We start from the raw sequence: 6,000 nt of genomic DNA on the forward strand, positions 1-6,000 counted from the left end.
GCACAACCCCCTTGTGGATGTGGAGGACATTACTAGATTCCTGAACCTTCATTGCAGCTATGTGTCCTACTCACACAAGGTGAGGAATGAGGTGGGCTTGTGGACTGGCAAACACAAGTTTTTTGTTCGGTTCCAGGAGGACCCCCAGGGACCTGGGGGTATCCACTACCCTCCCCTCAGTTTTGCCATCGGGAGGGATAGAGGGTATATGTTTTTTCCTGGTGCTCCGCGTTTTTGCAGGAAGTGTAAATCCTTTGGACACTACCAAGAGGACTGCACGGTGGAGAAGTTTTGTGGGAAATGCAATAAAGAGGGTCATCTGGCAATGGAGTGTACTAACTCCATGGTTTGTAATGCATGTGGCGAGGAGGGACACGCTTTCAAGGACTGTCCCCATCGTTCCAGGTCATATGCAGAGGCCGTGTCCCCACGTCCTACTACTGCCGCCACTATTGGTGAGGCGATCGAGGCAGTAAGGGACTTCATGGAAGAGATGGAGCAAGCACCCGATCCTGCTGGTGGAAGCGCTGTTGAGATAGAGCCTGCAGATATGTCAATTCTGCTTGATATGAGTGGTGAGGGAGAAGTGAGCGGTTCACTCTCCACAACGCCGGTGTTGGCTTTGGAAAGCTCAGAGGCAATTCATGAAGGTGGTGGTGGCCAGGGTGACTTCACCGGGGCTGTGGTGAGGCCCCCTGATGAGGACTCTGATGTGTCTTCTGCAAAGAAGTTCCGGCCAGATTTTTCACCTGCCAGTATTGGGAGCATCAGCCCCTTAAGTGATAGGAGCTATCCCGAGAGCTACAGTGCCTCTCCTAGGAGGTCTTTTTTGGAGGAGGGGGCCAGCATTCTCTGCTTAACATCAGGAATCGAGTTTCAAGACGAGAAAGGTTGACTCTTCGGTGGGGGGTATGTTCTTTTTTACCGAATATGGTTAAAAAATGGGCTCCAACATGGGCTGTAGTGTACTGTCAATAAATGTAAGGCTTATAAAATCTAAGCCTAGAAGATTGGCTATACTGGAAGAACTAAAAAATCTTGGAGCAAATATTTACTGTCTGCAAGAGTGCGGAATTGAAGAGTCACCTCCTGAAAAGGACTGGGTATATGGGCATAGTATTTGGTCAGGTTCAATGACAAACAAAAATGATGGTGTGGGGATTTTGTTGGGGAATAGGGATTTAAGTTTTGAAAATTATATGGTGGTGGAGCCAGGTCGTTGTATAATGGCAGTGGTTAAGGGGAGAGGGTGGAGGGTGAAAATTGTTAACGTGTATTGTCCAATTAACAAAGGGGATAGGTTAGCACTATTAGAGAAAATACGTTTATTTTTGCCTGGAAGGATTCCAATATTATTAGTTGGTGATTTCAATTGTGTTTCTGAAGGGGAAATTGATGTCACGGGTAAGGTCCTTAATCAAATTACATCTGATTTTTCTTTTTTAGATGCAGCGGAATTTTTGAGTAAGCCACCACCGGCCACATATAGAGCTGATAGGGGAGGAATAGTGTCCAGGATTGACCGCATGCTGTATACAAATAGAGGTTTGGTGTGTAAATTTTTTAAACAGCATGTTTTTTCTTTCACAGACCATGAATGTTTGTGGGGTATGTTTGAAGGTGATAAAAAAATGGTGCATGGTGTTGGGGTATGGAAGCTAAATGTTAGGTTGTTAGAGGATGTTAGGGTTATGAGAGACTTCGAAAGTAAGTATGAATGGTGGAGGTCTAGGAAAAATAATTTTGTGGATGTGACTGTATGGTGGGATTGGGTGAAAGTGGAAATTAAGAATTTTTTTAGGAGGTGGGGTTATAAAAAAGCAGCAATTGAAAGAGGCAGATTTAAAGATTTAAATATGAGGATTGAGTGGTTACATAAAATGAGTATGAAAGGAATTGATGTTAGTGATCAACTCAGAGGAGCGAGAGATGAGATGAAGCGTGTTTTGGAAAAGCGTGGGAAGGAAATTATTTTTAGGACGAGAGTTGAGCATTTGGATATGGATGAGAAGTGTACGAGGTACTTTTTTAAAAAAATGTGCAGTAAAAAAGATGAGTTGGATGAGGTTGTAAATGATAATGGTATGACTGTGGTTGGAAGGGAAGTGTTGGATGAGGTACATAGTTTCTATAGTAGTTTATTTGAGTCTAAATGGGTGGATGGGGGTTTGAAAGAGCATGTGTTAGGTATGTTGGAGAGTCAGCTTGAATCAGGGGAACGTGAGTGTTTGAGTGAGGATATTGTTTTTGATGAGGTTAAAAAGGCGGTGGATGGTGCGAAAAAGAATAAAACACCTGGGAAAGATGGGTTGCCTGTGGAGTTTTATGTAAAAGCATGGGATGTGATTGGTGTTGATTTTGTGGAGGTATGTCAATATATGTGGATGAATGGTGTACTTTGTAATTCCATGAAAGAAGGAGTAGTTGTTTTACTTTATAAGAAGGGTGAGAAAAAGAATTTGCGTAATTGGAGGCCGATTACATTACTCAATGCAGATTATAAAGTCTTTAGCAAAATTCTGGCTAACCGTATGCGTGGGGTGATTGGAAGTGTGGTTGGTGATGATCAAGTGTGCGCGGTGCCAGGTAGGTGTATGACTGATAACCTCTTGTTGTTGAGAGACGTAATTGGAGATTGTATGTTTAGGAAGGGGAAATGTATGGTTTTTTGTGTGGATTTTGAGAAAGCTTTTGATAGAGTGTCGCATGCGTTTATGTTTGAGGTGTTAGTTAGGATGGGTTTTCCTAGTGTTTTTGTGAATGCCATAAGGTGTTTGTATGATGGTGTGGTGAGTGAAGTGTTAGTGAATGGATGTTTGAGTGAGAAGGTGTGCATAAAATCAGGGGTCAGGCAGGGGTGTCCGTTGTCCCCTGTCCTGTTTATAAGTGTGATTGAGCCCCTGTTGTGCATGATTCGGAAAGAGAAAGTGATGAATGGTCTTCTGATCCCAGGGAGTGGTGGAAAGACTGTAAAGGTAATGGGGTATATGGACGATGTTGTTGTGGTGAGTGATAATATGGCTGCTATGAATCGAGCAAGGTTGCTTTTAGATTTCTTTTGTGGTGCATCTGGTTTTAGGGTGAATTGGGGGAAGTGTAGCTTTAAGTGTTTCGGGGATTCGAGTGTTAGGATGGATGGTGTGATATGTGAAGAAGGTGCTATTAAGGTTTTGGGGGTGTGGTTTAACAAAGATCTGAAAGGGAATGAGAGTTGGGATGAATGCGGTAAGAGGATTGAACAGAAGTTAAATTTTTGGAGGTTACGGGACTTGACATTGTCAGGCAAAGTCCTTATTATTAAGTCAGTGATTCTTCCTATGTTACTTTTTGTGTCAGTGGTTTTTCCAGCCCCTTATAGGGGTTTTAGGCGGATTGAGAAGCTAATTTTTACGTTTTATTGGGGAAGTAAGATGGAAAAACTTAAAAGGGAATATTTGTGTAAGTTACGTGAACATGGGGGAATGGATTTCCCAAATTTTGAATTTTGTCTTGGTTTAAATTATATTAAAACGGTGGTTGTTCTGTTAGGTAGGGATAACAAGACGGCTTTTATGATTAAATATATGGCTGGATGGATGTTGTTTGGGTTGAAATGGATGAGAAGGGATGCAAGAGTGCCTGTTTCGTTTAAATGTCCAGTGTGGTATGAGTTTGTTGAAAAATTTGTTGTCAAGCATGATTTGTTGGATGTTCCTATGGGTGATTTCAAAGTGATAAGGAATGTAAGGAGAAGGATGCGTGTTAGAGAGTTTGAATGTAACATTAGGGGCTTGAGATCGAGTGAAGCGTTGTGTGTATGGAGGAACCTGAGTATAAAAGGAATATCGAATAGGCAGCGTGATATCGTATGGATGAGTTTGCATGAGATTTTGCCTGTGAGAGAGGTACAGAAGAGGAGGGATCTGATTAGAACAGAGGTATGTCCGAGGGATGGATGTGGGGCGAGTGAAACTGTTATGCATTTGGTTTGGAATTGTGATTATGCTCAGAGTGTTTGGAAGGGAGTGGGTGGTTTATGCAAGGAACTAGCGGGCGTGAATTTTATAAATTGGAGAGTGGTAATGTTTGGGATGGGTGCAAGTAGCCGGGTGAAAGAGAGATTGTTGTGGTTGATAATGGCATGTGTAATAGAAAGTCTGTGGGACGTTAGGAATTTGTGTTTATTTAAAAGGAAAATAATCTCAGTTAATAATTGTGTTAGGATGGTTTTGTCAAGGTTATACATAGTTTATTTATGGAACAGCCGTGGCGGTGGTGGCTCTGATTCAGAAGGTTTTTGGAAAGTAAAAAAATGGAGGTCACTGGTAAAGTACCAGTAAGTCCTTGTTTAAGTGTTGTGATCTGTCTTTTTTTATGATAATGGTATGTTTTATAGTTTTTTGTCCATTCAAAAGGTATTACAACTGTTTCAGTATAAAGTTATAAATATGAAATAAAGAAAGTACCATTATGATGTAAGACTGGGCAACGTAGTATGAGTTTTTATACTATTGATTGTTGCTTGAAAAATTTTACTGAATGGTATAAAAAAAAAAAAAAAATCTGTTCTTATCAGTTTAATATCTGATACGTCCCCTATCTGGGGACCATATATTAAATGGATTTTTAGAACAGGGAGATGGAAAAAGAGCTTGCTCTGTCCACTCCACGCATTGACCTGGTATTGCAGTATCTCCAGGACCGGTGCACCCCTTCTTTAATGCAGTTTCTAAAATCAGAAAGAATTGAATTCAATGTTTTTTGTTCATTTTGCTTGTTTGTCGGATTTTGGGATGGACTCTTTGGCTTTGCTTTTCTTCTCCTCATTGGATTTTTCATGTTCAAAGTTGCAGAAGCCAGATTACAAGCTCATTTTGGTTCAACTTCAGCAACTGTGCATTGCATTGCCATGTAATGTGATGCAATGCTATCTTTCTAGCTCTCCCTTTTTACTTCGTTTTGGATAAACAGACATATTAGGCAAGCATTTTGGAGCTTTCACCTAAATAACTACAGGTGGTGAGATAAGCTGCACAATATAATTGACCTTTCAGTATATTGTTGCACACACACCATCTATTTAGCAAATGCCCTTGTTATCAACAGCAGCCTTTTAAACTCACCTGAGCTAACAGGTATGTGCGCTGGTTACTCTGCTGCGCTTAAAATTTCTTTTTTGGTTTGCTACAATGCCTTTTCTGAAACGTTGTCTCCTTCTGCTGGAACACTGACTTCTTTCATTTAATGCCTGCAGACTATAAAAGAGAACCCAACCCAAAAAGTTTGGTTGATTAGTCTGTGGCATTCTGTTAAACTGTTGCTTATGGCGGTCTCTGTGAGCTTCTCAGCGACATTCAGCCAGCCAGGTATCCTGCCTGCAGTAGATGGAATGTGGCAATGGAACGCTGGCTGCGCGTGTCATAATAGGCTCTGAGCCTTTATATACCTGTGCACAGCAGCAGCCACCTTCAGTCTGCTGCTGGACAGCCAGCAGCAGCAGCAGCAGGAGAGGTATGTAATCAGGAGCCCTCCTGCTAAGGGTAGACAGCTGCTCGTTCCACCCCACCCCCCGCCTTAATTGGTTCTCCTCCCTTCCAACGGTGTTGAGGCGGGTGGGAACAGCAGGGGGTGAAGGTGCTGTGTTTAAAGAGGTGGAGTTATGCAGATCTAAAACGCGTGGATTGCAGCAGCAGCAAGCCGAAAAGTGCAGGCATGTAAGGGATCTAGAGGTTGACAACATGTCTTCTTAACGGGAGTCCAGGAGCTCATCTCCACAAATGGACTTTTCAGGATCCTTGGGTGGCTCCGTAGTTTGAAACCAATTCTGGTTATCGCTTCTCGGCCTTTTGGCTAAGATCAAGTGTAGTATCTGTTCTTATCAGTTTAATATCTGATACGTCCCCTATCTGGGGACCATATATTAAATGGATTTTTAGAACAGGGAGATGGAAAAAGAGCTTGCTCTGTCCACACCACGCATTGACCTGGTATTGCAGTATCTCCAGGACCGGTGCACCCCTT

At 42.2% G+C, this 6,000-nt stretch overlaps 2 non-coding genes across 2 annotated transcripts; both read left to right on the top strand.

Moving 5' to 3' along the window:
• Positions 1-4,504: 4,504 nt before the first annotated feature.
• Positions 4,505-4,694, top strand: LOC141214358 (U2 spliceosomal RNA). The gene has a single exon (XR_012283624.1). It is a non-coding gene; the product is annotated as a U2 spliceosomal RNA (small nuclear RNA).
• Positions 4,695-5,809: 1,115 nt separating this feature from the next.
• Positions 5,810-6,000, top strand: LOC141214322 (U2 spliceosomal RNA). Its single transcript, XR_012283588.1, has one exon. It is a non-coding gene; the product is annotated as a U2 spliceosomal RNA (small nuclear RNA).

The sequence above is a fragment of the Phyllobates terribilis genome, unplaced genomic scaffold (genome assembly GCF_046119375.1).
Source record: "Phyllobates terribilis strain yellow unplaced genomic scaffold, ASM4611937v1 Scaffold_217__1_contigs__length_3308461, whole genome shotgun sequence".
Lineage (NCBI taxonomy): Eukaryota > Metazoa > Chordata > Amphibia > Anura > Dendrobatidae > Phyllobates > Phyllobates terribilis.